Source organism: Nerophis lumbriciformis, linkage group LG12 (genome assembly GCF_033978685.3).
Source record: "Nerophis lumbriciformis linkage group LG12, RoL_Nlum_v2.1, whole genome shotgun sequence".
Classification (NCBI taxonomy): domain Eukaryota; kingdom Metazoa; phylum Chordata; class Actinopteri; order Syngnathiformes; family Syngnathidae; genus Nerophis; species Nerophis lumbriciformis.
In genome coordinates this window covers 13223146-13239156 of record NC_084559.2, presented here as the reverse complement: position 1 = coordinate 13239156, position 16011 = coordinate 13223146, and the positions used below count along the sequence as shown (strand labels likewise).

Sequence of the window (16011 nt, the reverse complement as noted above, 5' to 3'; positions counted from 1 at the left end):
CATTTTTTTTTTTTTTTTTTTTAATTTTGGCCAAAGGGTGCGCATTTAAATTTTTTACACACTTATTATTACATATGTTAGCCAGAGGGGGAGCACTTCAAATGTTCACACACACTTGTTATTTCATATGTTGACCAGAGGGGGAGCACTTCAAATTTTCACACACACTTGTTATTTCATATGTTGACCACAGTTGGGAGCACTTTTAAAAGCGACAGAGTCATTTTGAAAAATCCCTCCTTTTTGTGACCACCCTAATTTTGATTGATTTCATCAAAAAAAATTAAATCTAATTTTTTTGTTTTTTGTAAGGTGCTTAAAGTCGATGACAAACGAGTTAAGGACCACAGATAGCCTCTGTGCCGCACTTTGGGCAACCCAGCTGTAGAAGCTAACTGTTACGTTAAGCCACTATAGTCTTAGTAGCGTAGTGTATTTGTTCATCCTATGGTCACATATGGGACGCGGGTTGTCTTACGTCCGCACCGGAAGTCGTAAAATCAGCTGTTCACATGGCGGATTTTTTTCGGGGATGAATATGGAAGTCCTTCTTTAGCTGCCGTCTTGTCGTCTTTATCATATATTGCTGCCTTTGCATCTGTCAATGTTTACTTTTGTATGCACATTAAATCAACAAAAAAATACAGACTTTGGAGCAATGTTCACGGACTCTAGTATTTGGCTATCTATTAGATTAAATGGTTTTCCGTATTGGGACCATGAGTTTTGTCCTAACTTGTTCACCAGTCCTCAAATGGAAGGTACTTTATCTTGTTGATGTCTCAAGAAGGGTAGAAATACAATAACACACACACACTCTTGTATTTATTACCTTCTTGCGACCTGAGAAAAATGCCTACCTCTTTAGGGCCACCCTTTTAGATATATAAAGATGTGTATTTACAACATTAATAATAAATACATACTATGCAAATATATACAAAAAAGAAATCATTTCGTTTTTTTTTGTTGTTGTTTTTTTGTAATTGGTTTTTAATCTTCATTATTTACTGCAAGTTTTTACAGTATGTCTCTATATACATATTTATTTTATTAATTATTTTAAATTTTGGCCAAAAAGGGCGCATTTAAATGTCTTACACACGTGTTATCACATATGTTAGCCAGAGGGGGAGCACTTCAAATTTTCACACACACTTGTTATTTCATATGTTATTTCAAATTGTGATAATGTTCCCCTTTAAATACTGATCTTTACATAACAAAATACATTTCTATTTGTGAATGGAATGTGTCTATCAAGTGAAAGCATACAGGTCACACACATTGCAGTGTGTTTAGGTAAGTATAAACGACACCAATTAGTAGATGTCCTCCTGCAGTCGTGGCAATTTCAAGGACTTTGTGCAACCGGACTCGGAGTCAACATTTCCGTCACAAAATAATGTTGTGTAGGAGTTCAAGAAAGAAGAGGGCAATGATTTTGGAGGAGTCAGAGGCAGGAGTCGTGCTACATGATGCTACATACAATTATTCTTTGTCTCTCTTCAGTTATTTACAGCATTGGAGAGATTCCTTGCCTCAGGAGCACAAGAAAATATCTGCCATCCAAGAATCACGAACCCTATGATATCCCCAGAGTGAACTTTCCCCTCAGAGCACAGAATAACATGCAGTTAATAAGAAAAAAAACAACAACTTTTTATCTCTACAGTACATCTCTCAGGATTTCACTACGAGCTTTACTTTCCTTAGGGCTGGGAGTCCATCCATCCATCCATCTTCTTCCGCTTATCCGAGGTCGGGTCGCGGGGGCAGCAGCCTAAGCAGGGAAGCCCAGACTTCCCTCTCCCCAGCCACTTCGTCCAGCTCTTCCTGTGGGACCCCGAGGCGTTCCCAGGCCAGCCGGGAGACATAGTCTTCCCAACGTGTCCTGGGTCTTCCCCGCGGTCTCCTACCGGTCGGACGTGCCCTAAACACCTCCCTAGGGAGGCGTTCGGGTGGCATCCTGACCAGATGCCCGAACCACCTCATCTGGCTCCTCTCCATGTGGAGGAGCAGCGGCTTTACTTTGAGCTCCTCCCGGATGACAGAGCTTCTCACCCTATCTCTAAGGGAGAGCCCCACCACCCGGCGGAGAAAACTCACTTCGGCCGCTTGTACCCGTGATCTTGTCCTTTCGGTCATAACCCAAAGCTCATGACCATAGGTGAGGATGGGAACGTAGATTGACCGGTAAATTGAGAGCTTTGCCTTCCGGCTCAGCTCCTTCTTCACCACAACGGATCGATACAGTGTCCGCATTACTGAAGACGCCGCACCGATCCGCCTGTCGATCTCACGATCCACTCTTCCCTCACTCGTGAACAAGACTCCGAGGTACTTGAACTCCTCCACTTGGGGCAAGATCTCCTCCCCAACCCGGAGATGGCACTCCACCCTTTTCCGGGCGAGAACCATGGACTCGGACTTGGAGGTGCTGATTCTCATCCCAGTCGCTTCACACTCGGCTGCGAACCGATCCAGTGAGAGCTGAAGATCCTGGCCAGATGAAGCCATCAGGACCATATCATCTGCAAAAAGCAGAGACCTAATCCTGCAGCCACCAAACCAGATCCCCTCAACGCCTTGACTGCGCGTAGAAATTCTGTCCATAAAAGTTATGAACAGAATCGGTGACAAAGGGCAGCCTTGGCGGAGTCCAACCCTCACTGGAAACGTGTCCGACTTACTGCCGGCAATGCGTACCAAGCTCTGGCACTGATCATACAGGGAGCGGACTGCCACAATCAGACAGTCCGATACCCCGTACTCTCTGAGCACTCCCCACAGGACTTCCCGAGGGACACGGTCGAATGCCTTCTCCAAGTCCACAAAACACATGTAGACTGGTTGGGCAAACTCCCATGCACCCTCAAGGACCCTGCCGAGAGTATAGAGCTGGTCCACAGTTCCACGACCAGGACGAAAACCACACTGTTCCTCCTGAATCCGAGGTTCGACTATCCGGCGTAGCTGGGAGTCTTCAGCCATATTTAGCCTGGCATAGTGTCAGTGATGAAAGTATGGCATTAAAAGCAATCACCAAGATCAATAATAAAACGAGATTTTTGGGCAGGATTTCTGCGTTTATCAACAGATACACTTAAGACCCTTGCCGGTGCCTTCATATAGTGTCAGTATCCCCAAGCCACTAAAAACAAAACTGCAAACTTCCCAAAACAAGCTGGTAAGACTTCTGCTCAACCTCCCATACAGGACTCACCCAACTCAAGCCCACTTTACCAAATTGGGACGGCTGAGAGTTGAGGAAAGAGTACACCAAATCGCAATGTTCCTGGTATTCAAAATACTCAGAAACTGTCCCCAAGTACCTGTCCAACTATTTCACCAGAGTAAGTGATGCTCACAGGTGCTACACCAGAGGGAGTTCCTCAGACCTCGTCCACCCCAAAATTATATAAAAAAAAAAAAAGGGGTTTTAAGCCTTTTTTAAAAGCATCCACAGTCTGTGGTGCCCTCAAGTGGTCAGGGAGAGCGTTCCACAGACTCACATTGATTTATCCATTTTTTAAACATATTTTTTATATACATGTTACAGGTTATATATCTATTTTATTATTGAATGTATCAAATGTGATGAATATATAATGGACCGCAACGGAAACAAGCTGTCATTTCTGTGTGATCATGTTTTTGTTTTGGTCATGTTCGGTTTTGTTTTTGGACTTTTTGTGCACTTTTGTTTTGTCACCATAGCAACCATTAGTTTTCACCTGTCACATCACGCACCTGTTTCACGTTTTGAGTCACGCACTTGTTTTTGTTAATCATGTCTATAGTATTTAAGTTCATTGTTTTCAGTTTGTCGTTCTGACGACATCCCGCATTTATGCTCTTCATACCCCTGTCACACTCTGTTGACCTCTGCGCACTTCATGCCATGTCCAAGTAAGTTTTCTTTATTCATGTTCTCCGCCATTGTGCGCGCCTTTTGTTTACTTCCTTTTTTGTAGTTTGAATAAAAATGTACTTACATTCCCGTCTCGCCCGAGCCAACTTTTCGTTGCATCCCGGAAAAGCAAACACCCAGGACCCAGTCATGACACAAGCCTTTTGGCTTTTTGTGTCATCCATTTGCCTTTTTAAAGCATTACATGGATTCAATTCTTTAAGACGTCAATAAACTTCTCAATCCATCAATCAGTAAGCGTTGTTCTCTGGGGAATGGAAAGGGGGGAGTTGACTCTGAAACAATGTATCATATCAAAGTGTGCACATTATTCTCAAGAGGTCGTCACATTGAGTCCCCAATTTTCTAGCATTGACACATTATTTGTACAGTATATGTGGAGCAGGAAATAATCTGTTATTGTATGGTAAGCAGATTGTTGCAAAAACATTGTAGTAAAATGTGTGCTAAAGACTTTAATTAGGGTGGAACTTCGTTTAGAATCCTCCTTTCCACTTTGCAGCTTGAGACTTGTTTATCTTCGTTACTTTATCCATATGGTGCCTTCTCATCTTTGACGGTTAGCGGTTTGGTGGTGCAACAAAATGCTGGCCATTGGCCGTGGTTGACACGGGATTCTAGTGAGAGCTCTAATTTTAATGAGTTTTATGTTAATTATGTGTTTCCATAGTCCTTTGCTGGCATGCTGGGTCGGGGGGGGGGGAGGAGAGCTCCAAGTGCTAACTTGCCACAGCTCTTCTGTATTCCTCTGATTATACTTCTCTTTGGGGAGCCTGCAGTAACACGTTGGCGTGTACGGTAAGACAATTGATACAATGCAAACTGGGGGAGGAACCGCAAAGAAACAATGTAATGAATTTCCAATTCAGCTTGGGAAAAAGACTGCGGTACTAGAGAATGAAGGAGGCACCGTGTCAGCCAAAGTGCTTGAAGCATGCAACAGGAACCAAGAGAACAGAACGAGAATGGTAAACTTTGGGTGTCCCTGGCAACATTAAGTGCAGCTTTGGATCGGCACCAAAGTGTACAACGTCACAGGTATGACAGGTACCTTTACATTTTGTCATTAAAGGGGAACTGCACTGTTTTTGGAATTTTGCCTATTGTTCACGATCATTATGAAAGACATGACGACGGATGTTTGCTTGTTTTTTTAATGCATTATAACTATCCATCCATCCATTCAGGGTTGCGGGGTTGTGCTGGAGCCTACACGGGGTACACCCTGAACAAGTCGCCACCTCATCACAGGGCCAACACAGATAGACATTCTAAGTATCCATCCATCCATCCATCTTCTTCCGCTTATCCGAGGTCGGGTCGCGGGGGCAGCAGCCTAAGCAGGGAAGCCCAGACTTCCCTCTCCCCAGCCACTTCGTCCAGCTCTTCCTGTGGGACCCCGAGGCGTTCCCAGGCCAGCCGGGAGACATAGTCTTCCCAACGTGTCCTGAGTCTTCCCCGCGGTCTCCTACCGGTTGGACGTGCCCTAAACACCTCCCGAGGGAGGCGTTCGAGTGGCATCCTGACCAGATGCCCGAACCACCTCATCTGGCTCCTCTCCATGTGGAGGAGCAGTGGCTTTACTTTGAGCTCCCCCCGGATGGCAGAGCTTCTCACCCTATCTCTAAGGGAGAGCCCCGCCACCCGGCGGAGGAAACTCATTTCGGCCGCCTGTACCCGTGATCTTGTCCTTTCGGTCATAACCCAAAGCTCATGACCATAGGTAAGGATGGGAACGTAGATCGACCGGTAAATTGAGAGCTTTGCCTTCCGGCTAAGCTCCTTCTTCACCACAACGGATCGATACAGCGTCCGCATTACTGAAGATGCCGCACCGATCCGCCTGTCGATCTCACGATCCACTTTTCCCTCACTCGTGAACAAGACTCCTAGGTACTTGAACTCCTCCACTTGGGGCAGGGTTTCCTCCCCAACCCGGAGATGGCACTCCACCCTTTTCCGGGCGAGAACCATGGACTCGGACTTGGAGGTGCTGATTCCCATCCCAGTCGCTTCACACTCGGCTGCGAGCCGATCCAGTGAGAGCTGAAGATCCTGGCCAGATGAAGCCATCACGACCACATCATCTGCAAAAAGCAGAGACCTAATCCTGCAGCCACCAAACCAGATCCCCTCAACGCCTTGACTGCACCTAGAAATTCTGTCCATAAAAGTTATGAACAGAATCGGTGACAAAGGGCAGCCTTGGCGGAGTCCAACCCTCACTGGAAACGTGTCCGACTTACTGCCGGCAATGCGGACCAAGCTCTGACACTGATCATACAGGGAGCGGACTGCCACAATCAGACAGTCCGATACCCCATACTCTCTGAGCACTCCCCACAGGACCTCCCGAGGGACACGGTCAAATGCCTTCTCCAAGTCCACAAAGCACATGTAGACTGGTTGGGCAAACTCCCATGCACCCTCAAGGACCCTGCCGAGAGTATAGAGCTGGTCCACAGTTCCACGACCAGGACGAAAACCACACTGTTCCTCCTGAATCCGAGGTTCGACTATCCGGCGTAGCCTCCTCTCCAGTACACCTGAATAGACCTTACCGGGAAGGCTGAGGAGTGTGATCCCACAATAGTTGGAACACACCCTCTGGTTCCCCTTCTTAAAGAGAGGAACCACCACCCCGGTCTGCCAATCCAGAGGTACCGCCCCCGATGTCCACGCGATGCTGCAGAGTCTTGTCAACCAAGACAGCCCCAGGGTGCTGGAGCCTACACGGGGTACACCCTGAACAAGTCGCCACCTCATCACAGGGCCAACACAGATAGACATTCTAACTAATTAAATGAAAATAAAGGTCCACTTAAAGCAGAGCCAATGGGATGTCCTCTATTCCGCCCTTAAAACCTAATAAATAATCATTACAAAACCGCCAGCAATACTCCATTTGCATTTCGTGACTTCAATATTCGAGTATTAGTAATGTTGTTATTATAAGCGCTAACGCAGACAAATTATTTATAGCGGTGTCGTTATCACGTGTACACATCACTGAGTGGTCTGCTGCTTTCTTGCTCCATGAAAGTTTATTGTAGATCATAAATCGTGCTTCTCACCTGGATAGAAGAAGGCTGAATAAGTATTCCGACATGCTGGTACACTTTAAAAGCCAAATTAGACCCAGAAAGGGCAAGAAAAACACGAATAGACGCTTGGTCCCACCCCCCTGTCTCTTCGCGAGGATTATGGGTCATTCTTCACCTACACATCCATCCATCCATTTTCTACCGCTTGTCCCTTTCGGTGTCGCGGGGGGTGCTGGAGGCTATTTCAGCTGCATTCGGGTGGGAGGCGGGGTACACCCAGGACAAGCTGCACCTCATCACAGGGCCAACACAGATAGACAGACAACATTCACACTCACATTCACACACTAGGGACCATTTAGTGTTGCCAATCAACGTATCCCCAGGTGCATGTCTTTGGAGGTGGGAGGGGCCTATACCCAGGTGCATGTCTTTGGAGGTGGGAGGAAGCCGGAGTACCCAGAGGGAACCCACGCAGTCACGGGGAGAACATGCAAACTCCACACAGAAAGATCCCGAGCGCAGGATCGAACTCAGGACTACTCAGGACCTTCGTATTGTGAGGCACTCACACAAACATTCAGTCAGCAATTCGGTACGTTATGGACTCACCCTCATCAAGACACAACAAAATGCACACGACGCAGCCCGGATTCTGAAAGCAATCGACACGGCCATCGAAAAAGAAAACGGCCGCCGCGCGGAACGGCAATCAACCCGCCTTGAGATGAAAGTAAAAGTGAAAACGAGGCCAGAAAACAAGCCAGATGAAGCAACCAAGAGTCTGCTTAACTCCAACACCAAAGAAGACGCCCCCAGCGTCCCCAGAACGCAGAAGTAGGAGGACAAAGTCTGTAGGCTACTGTATGCCGTGTTACAGGCACTACCATTTGTTGAATGTGTGTAAATAGTTCATGTTTCACTCGAACGAGTATGACGATCCTCCTGGTAGGGGTGTATCCCTTTATGGAGGATGCCTGTGCGTGACTTTGTTTTACGTGTGGAGACTGGTGCACAGACAGTCACCACACGATCCTTGACAGAATCGGGTCAGGGTCCAGTGGCATGGAGTCCAAGACGACTGGGGACCCTTTTTTGCTGCAGCCTTCTTCCGCCGTTGTGGTAGTTCTTAAATCTACAGTCTTCTGCCTGCTCCACCGTTGAGGTCTTCACCGTATCCCTGGCTAGGAGGCAGTCAGGTACTAGGCCTTTGCCAAGGGCCACCTGGGATAACCGTAGTAAAGGGGTTAACCTCCTAGTGCCCCAAGACCCCATAGAGGAGCCTCCACTGCTGGATGCACTTTAACGTCATCCCCAGGACCAATGGTTCAATGTGTACACTTGTAACTAATGGATATATGTGGCAAATATATGTACAAAACACAATTAGTCCAAAAATGTGAGCAGTTCATTTTAGTTGTGCTATATAGCCAGGAAATTACGCTACTTAAGTCTGAAAGCTGGAACTTTAGGATAGGGCTCATTTTTAAAATTGTATACCATGGATTACTCTACTCACACACAAACAGCAGTTACAACAAAACCTACAAGTAAAAAAAAACATGTTGGAGAACACAGACCTCTGCAGGAAACCAGGAACCACAGATAAGGAGGGGACAGTAGAGGCTTGAATCCAAATGATTGCAATGCAACAACCACATCTCTGTGGATTGGCAAAAAATACACAGTAGCCTGACAGACTGTATGAAAAACACTTTCTAATATGTGTCGCCTCTAAGTGTTTCCTGAGGAAACGCGCTCCCACGCTCAGAGGTCATCATCTAACTTTTGATTGCAAACAGATATGGGAGGATGAGAAAAAACTAAACAACACATTCAAGATACCGTAGTTTCTGGACTATAAGGCATACTTAATAATAATTATTATTAAAAAATAATTAATTCCTCAGCCTTCCCGGTAAGGTCTATTCAGGTGTACTGGAGAGGAGGCTACGCCGGATAGTCGAACCTCGGATTCAGGAGGAACAGTGTGGTTTTCGTCCTGGTCGTGGAACTGTGGACCAGCTCTATACTCTCGGCAGGGTCCTTGAGGGTGCATAGGAGTTTGCTCAACCAGTCTACATGTGCTTTGTGGACTTGGAGAAGGCATTCGACCGTGTACCTCGGGAAGTCCTGTGGGGAGTGCTCAGAGAGTATGGGGTAACGGACTGTCTTATTGTGGCGGTTCGCTCCCTGTATGATCAGTGTCAGAGCTTGGTCCGCATTGCCGGCAGTAAGTCGGACCTGTTTCCAGTGAGGGTTAGACTCCGCCAGGGCTGCCCTTTGTCACCGATTCTGTTCATAACCTTTATGGGCAGAATTTCTAGGCGCAGTCAAGGCATTGAGGGTATCTGGTTTGGTGGCTGCAGGATTAGGTCTCTGCTTTTTGCAGATGATGTGGTCCTGATGGCTTCATCTGGCCAAGATCTTCAATTCTCACTGGATCGGTTCGCAGCCGAGTGTGAAGCGACTGGGATGGGAATCAGCACCTCCAAATCCGAGTCCATGGTTCTCGCCTGGAAAAGGGTGGAGTGCCATCTCCGGGTTGGGGAGGAGATCTTGCCCCAAGTGGAGGAGTTCAAGTACCTCGGAGTCTTGTTCACGAGTGAGGGAAGAGTGGATCGTGAGCTCGACAGGCGGATCGGTGCGGCGTCTTCAGTAATGCGGACGCTGTATCGATCCGTTGTGGTGAAGAAGGAGCTGAGCCGGAAGGCAAAGCTCTCGATTTACTGGTCGATCCACGTTCCCATCCTCACCTATGGTCATGAGCTTTGGGTCATGACCGAAAGGACAAGATCACGGGTACAAGCGGCCGAAATGAGTTTCCTCCGCCGGGTGGCGGGGCTCTTCCTTAGAGATAGGGTGAGAAGCTCTGTCATCCGGGGGGAGCTCAAAGTAAAGCCACTGCTCCTCCACATCGAGAGGATCCAGATGAGGTGGTTCGGGCATCTGGTCAGGATGCTACCCGAACGCCTCCCTCGGGAGGTGTTTCGGGCACGTCCGACCGGTAGGAGGCCACGGGGAAGACCCAGGACACGTTGGGAAGACTATGTCTCCCGGCTGGCCTGGGAACGCCTCGGGATCCCCCGGGAAGAGCTGGACGAAGTTGCTGGGGAGAGGGAAGTCTGGGCTTCCCTGCTTAAGCTGCTGCCCCCGCGACCCGACCTCGGATAAGCGGAAGAAGATGGATGGATGGATGGATAATAATAATAGTAATATTTCTGGTTTTGCTTACCGACCTCGAAGCAATTTTATTTGGTACATGGTGTAATGATAAGTGTGACCAGTAGATGGCAGTCAAACATAAGAGGTACGTGTAGACTGCACTATGATGGCAATTTGACTCAAGTAAACAAAACCAAAAATGTATATGTTCCATTGAAAATATAAAACACGACACACAGCACTCAAAAATCTATACAAATGTTTTAATACGACTTTGGTAAGCTATGAAGCTGCACCGCTTGATGGATTGTCGGTGCATTAAACATAGGAGTATTATTATGGTGTGTGTATAAGGTAAGACATATTATCTGGCGGGGGAGTTTTTGCAATATTATGCAAAATCAACTTTTCTTACCTTCTGGTACGTTCTGATCTGTATTTGGGATCTGCATAATGTCACGACAGGGTTTTCCCGAAATGCAGACGGACCACTCCGGACAAAGCGTGCAGGTAGGAACATGATTTATTCCTCAAAATATCAAAGTAGTACAAAAAAATGGAAAACGAGTCGCACTCGAAGCTTATGCTACTATTTAGCATGGAACTATGGACAAGGCAAAACTCACTGACTGTGGCATGAAACAAACAAAGCTTACGTAACAGGTTGCATGAAGCAAACAATGACGCCAGGCCGACTGACCGGCAAAGGCAGGCTTAAATAATGCCTCTGATTAGTGTTCGGGAAGCAGGTGAGCGGGCGAACACTAATCAGAGACAGGTGGAAATAATAAGTAACTAACTAAAACAAACAAGGGTGCACAAAAACAGGAACTAGCAGAGTTCAAATCTAACAAAACATAACAAAATATTATCCGGACCACGGATCATGACACATAATTCCTAAAAAATTGCGCGTGTCCGCCTTTGTAGTCCGTGCCGACACCATAGTCGATAAGCTTTTTCTTTATCTCTGTCTTCGTCCACTGTTGCCATTTCTAATATAAAGTAGTGTAAAGTTCTTACTCTGTCAGTGAACTCGCCATGAAAGCAATAAAACATACCGGTGTAGTGAGTTTACATTATTCACTCAAGGAACTTTAGTTATTAGAGAGTTACGGTCGGACGGTTTTTCACGGGACACATTTCCGGCGTTGTTGTTGTTTCCGGATGAAGTGATGCTGCTCCGTTATTGATTGAAGTAAAGTCTGTGTGGGGAGGCGTGGCCGGCAGACCGACAGCGAGGCAGGGCACGCCGGGGGCCTACTCCAAGATGGCGGCGAGAAGGCGGGGCGCGCCGGGATCGACGCCGTAACAAGTATCAGGTGCGCGGCTGGCTGAAAATCGGACCGAAGAGCGAGCAGTGAAAGCGACCCGACCTGAGACTGAGTATTATTTGAAAAAATACCGTATTTCCTTGAATTAGCGCCGGGGCGGTAATTAATTTAAAACCTCTTCTCACTCCGGCGCTTACCAAAGGCATGCGGTAAATTTAGGCCTGCGCTTATAAATTTGAGTGTGATGTAAGGATACCATCATGAAAAGCACATTTGATTAAAAAAAAACGTTTTTACGGTCTTACGTTTACTTATAAATGAAGTCCATGCGCCGCTCCTTCTGCACAAAAGCATCGATAACTTGTTTATAGAAGTCTTCTTTATCTTTCTTCAGTTTTAAAAGTCTCTCTGTCTCGATGGAGATCTTCCTTTAATTATTACCTCCTGCTTTGATTGAAACTGTTGTTGTCACTTCTTCTGCAGCCGGGTAGTCGCAAGAATGATCCCTGGGATCACTAGCGCCCTCTACCACCATGAGGCGGGAGTCACTTAATGACTCATATTTGACACACGCAGCTATATTAATAAACATTTTTACTGTTCTTTTTAGCATATTCAATAGCTTGGACCTTAAATCCTACTGAATAGCTCTCTATCTTCTTCCCTTTATGCCATTTTAAATGATTGAAATAAGCCTCCTCCATTTTGGAAAATTATGTGTCACTCGTGACGTGACGAGTTTGACCCGGCGGTAAAACGAGGCATGCGGATAATATATACCCGGCGGCAATTCAAGGAAATACGGTAAACAAAGTCAAAACTGCTCGACGTCATGTCAGCCCTTGGTGGTCCATGGAACCCCGACAGTGGAAGACTGTCAGTCTGAATGTCATTGAAACAGTTAGCTCCATCTTTTGACACTTCTTCCACTCCCGTCCTTGCACGCTACACCGCTACAACAAAGATGACGGGGAGAAGACGCTGCCGAAGGTGAGCCACGTAAATAAGACCGCCCACAAAACGGCGCATCCGGAAGCGACTATCAGAAAGCGACTTAACTATGATCTGTAAAAATTTTGACCACAGAACCACCATTACATGTTATGTAGCCCACAAGGAAATATTTTACATTTGGTAAAACGAGGCATGCGGATAATATATACCCGGCGGCAATTCAAGGAAATACGGTAAACAAAGCCAAAACTGCTCGACGTCATGTCAGCCCTTGGTGGTCCATGGAACCGCGACAGTGGAAGACTGTCAGTCTGAATGTCATTGAAACAGTTAGCTCCATCTTTTGACACTTCCTCCACTCCCGTCCTTGCACGCTACACCGCTACAACAAAGATGACGGGGAGAAGACGCTGCCGAAGGTGAGCCACGTAAATAAGACCGCCCACAAAATGGCGCATCCGGAAGCGACTATCAGAAAGCGACTTAACGATGATCTGTAAAAATGTTGACCAAAAAGAACCACCATTACATGTTATGTAGCCCACAAGGAAATATTTTACATTTGGTAAAACGAGGCATGCGGATAATATATACCCGGCGGCAATTCAAGGAAATACGGTAAACAAAGCCAAAACTGCTCGACGTCATGTCAGTCCTTGGTGGTCCATGGAACCCCGACAGTGGAAGACTGTCAGTCTGAATGTCATTGAAACAGTTAGCTCCATCTTTTGACACTTCTTCCACACCCGTCCTTGCACGCTACACCGCTACAACAAAGATGACGGGGAGAAGACGCTGCCGAAGGTGAGCCACGTAAATAAGACCGCCCACAAAATGGCGCATCCGGAAGCGACTATCAGAAAGCGACTTAACGATGATCTGTAAAAATGTTGACCAAAAAGAACCATCATTACATGTTATGTAGCCCACAAGGAAATATTTTACATTTGGTAAAACGAGGCATGCGGATAATATATACCCGGCGGCAATTCAAGGAAATACGGTAAACAAAGCCAAAACTGCTCGACGTCATGTCAGCCCTTGGTGGTCCATGGAACCCCGACAGTGGAAGACTGTCAGTCTGAATGTCATTAAAACAGTTAGCTCCATCTTTTGACACTTCTTCCACACCCGTCCTTGCACACGCTACACCGCTACAACAAAGATGACGGGGAGAAGACACTGCCGAAGGTGAGCCACGTAAATAAGACCGCCCACAAAATGGCGCATGACTATCAGAAAGCGACTTAACGATGATCTGTAAAAATGTTGACCAAAAAGAACCATCATTACATGTTATGTAGCCCACAAGGAAATATTTTACATTCAGGAAAACAAATAATAATAATAACATGACTCCTTTAATGCGCCTTATGTATGAAAAAAGCTGGAAAATAGACCATTCATCAGCAGTGCGCCTTATAATCCGCTGTAGCCCTATGGTCCGGAAAATACGGTAATCATTTGACACAAATCTGGTGTTTTCTAACATGTTCCTGGCATATTTTCCACACAGATGAGACGACTTATTATGCAGCTTCCAGCTTGGTAAGATCTGGCCTGGTGTGACAGAGTTTTGGTAAAGCAGACGTCACACGGGTGAGTGATGAGAATGTCAAGATTTGCATTTAAATTGGCGCCATTGTGTGTACACGGAGAGATGTATTCACCGGGACCTGAAAGGGCTCTCGGCCGTCAGACCCGACGCTCCGAGTATGATTACAGGCCATCATTCTCCTCGTGTTGATCAAGCTGCTGAATAGTCAAGTTATTTGTGTGTAAGTGTGCTCGTCTACGGATGCAAGGACGATACAGTTTTTTTTCAAGAGGCAATGAACATATGATAAATAGATGCGGTCGAAACTATGATGTGGACAAATCTACATTTATTCATCTTCACTATCCCTCTACAAATCACTTCCACTGCCCATTGAGTCCATAACCCGGGGTTGGTCCGTTTTTGGGAGATGAACTCAAAAAGGATGAAAAAATTGGGGTTTTATGGTTTGTGTAGGCCAGGGGTCGGCAACCCAAAATGTTGAAAGAGCCATATTGGACCAAAACTACAAAAACAAATCTGTCTGGAGCCGCAAAAAAATGAAAAGCCATATTACATACAGATAGTGTGTCATGAGATATAAATTGAATTAAGAGGACTTAAAGGAAACTAAATGAGTTCAAATATAGCTACTAGAGATGCGCGGATAGGCAATTATTTCATCCGCAACCGCATCAGAAAGTCGTCAACCATCCGCCATCCACCCGATGTAACATTTGATCAGAACCGCACCCGCCCGCACCCGCCCGTTGTTATATATCTAATATAGACGATGCAAGGCATTAGTGAGGTTATAAAGCTTTTGCCTGTTAAAGAAAGGAGACTGATCCAATGCAGCACAGACATTCGCGTGCCACGCTGTCACGACCCAGACGCACACCAGTGCGCAATCATGTGGGAGCCGCGCTGAGCGCACCTCCAAGAGCGTCTCGCTGCCGGCGACGGCCGGGTATGGGCCCGACGCTCCAGCGCCATCCATTTTCAGGGCTAGTTGATTCGGCAGGTGGGTTGTTACACACTCCTTAGCGGGTTCCGACTTCCATGGCCACCGTCCTGCTGTCTATATCAACCAGGGTGAGCCCCGCCCCTTTCGTGAGCGCATTGCGCGCGGAGTGACCCCTGTTACGCGCCCCCGGCAACAGGGGTGGCGGGCAGGTAAGCTGCGCGGGCGGAGCGCGCGGAGTGACCCCTGTTACGAGCCCCCCGGCCACGGGGGTGGCGGGCAGGTAAGCTGCTTACCTGCTGCACGTGACGCCGGCCGCGGCGAAGGCGGACGAGGCGGGGTGTCGGTGCGGTGGGCGCGGTGGTGACCCTGGACGTGCGTCGGGCCCTTCTCGCGGATCGCCTCAGCTACGGCTCCCGGTGGGGCCCTCTCGGGGGAAGGGGCCTCGGTCCCGGACCCCGGCACCGCGTCCCTTCTCCGCTCCGTAAAAGTGTCCATCTCTTTTTTTTCTTCTTCTTCTGTTGTGGCATATGCAGCAGGTGCCTGCTCGTTTTTCGTATGTGGGTAACAACATTTAACTATGTATATATATTTCCCAATTGGTTTAACTGCCACCCGCCTGAATGTATTTAAAATCTAATTTTTTTTTATTTCAACCGCCCGACCCGACCCGACCCGACCCGACCTGACCCGCGGATAAAATCGAATTTTTTTTAATTTCATCCGCCCGATCCGCGGATAATCCGCGGACTCCGCGGTTGTGCCCGCAAACCGCGCATCTCTAATATCTACTACAAATGAGGCATAATGATGCAATATGTACAAATAGCTAGCCTAAATAGCATGTTAGCATCGATTAGCTTGCAGTCATGCAGTGACCAAATATGTCTGATTAGCACTCCACACAAGTCAATAACATCAACAAAACTCACCTTTGTGGGTTCATGCACAACGTTAAAAGTTTGGTAGACAAAATGAGACGGAAAAAGAAGTGGCATAAAACACGTCCTAGAAAGTCGGGAGAAAGTTATACATGTAAAACAAACTAAGGTGAGTTCGAGGACCGCCAAAATTAGTAGGACAGAACGGCGCTCGCCAAATACTCGAATCAGTGAAGCATGTTTAATATAAACAGTGTG

At 47.0% G+C, this 16011-nt stretch overlaps 1 protein-coding gene across 6 annotated transcripts in view; it reads right to left on the bottom strand.

Moving 5' to 3' along the window:
• LOC140679258 (splicing regulator ARVCF-like) overlaps window positions 1-16011 on the bottom strand; it is a 349408-nt gene that overhangs the window by 175215 nt on the left and 158182 nt on the right. The window lies entirely within an intron of this gene.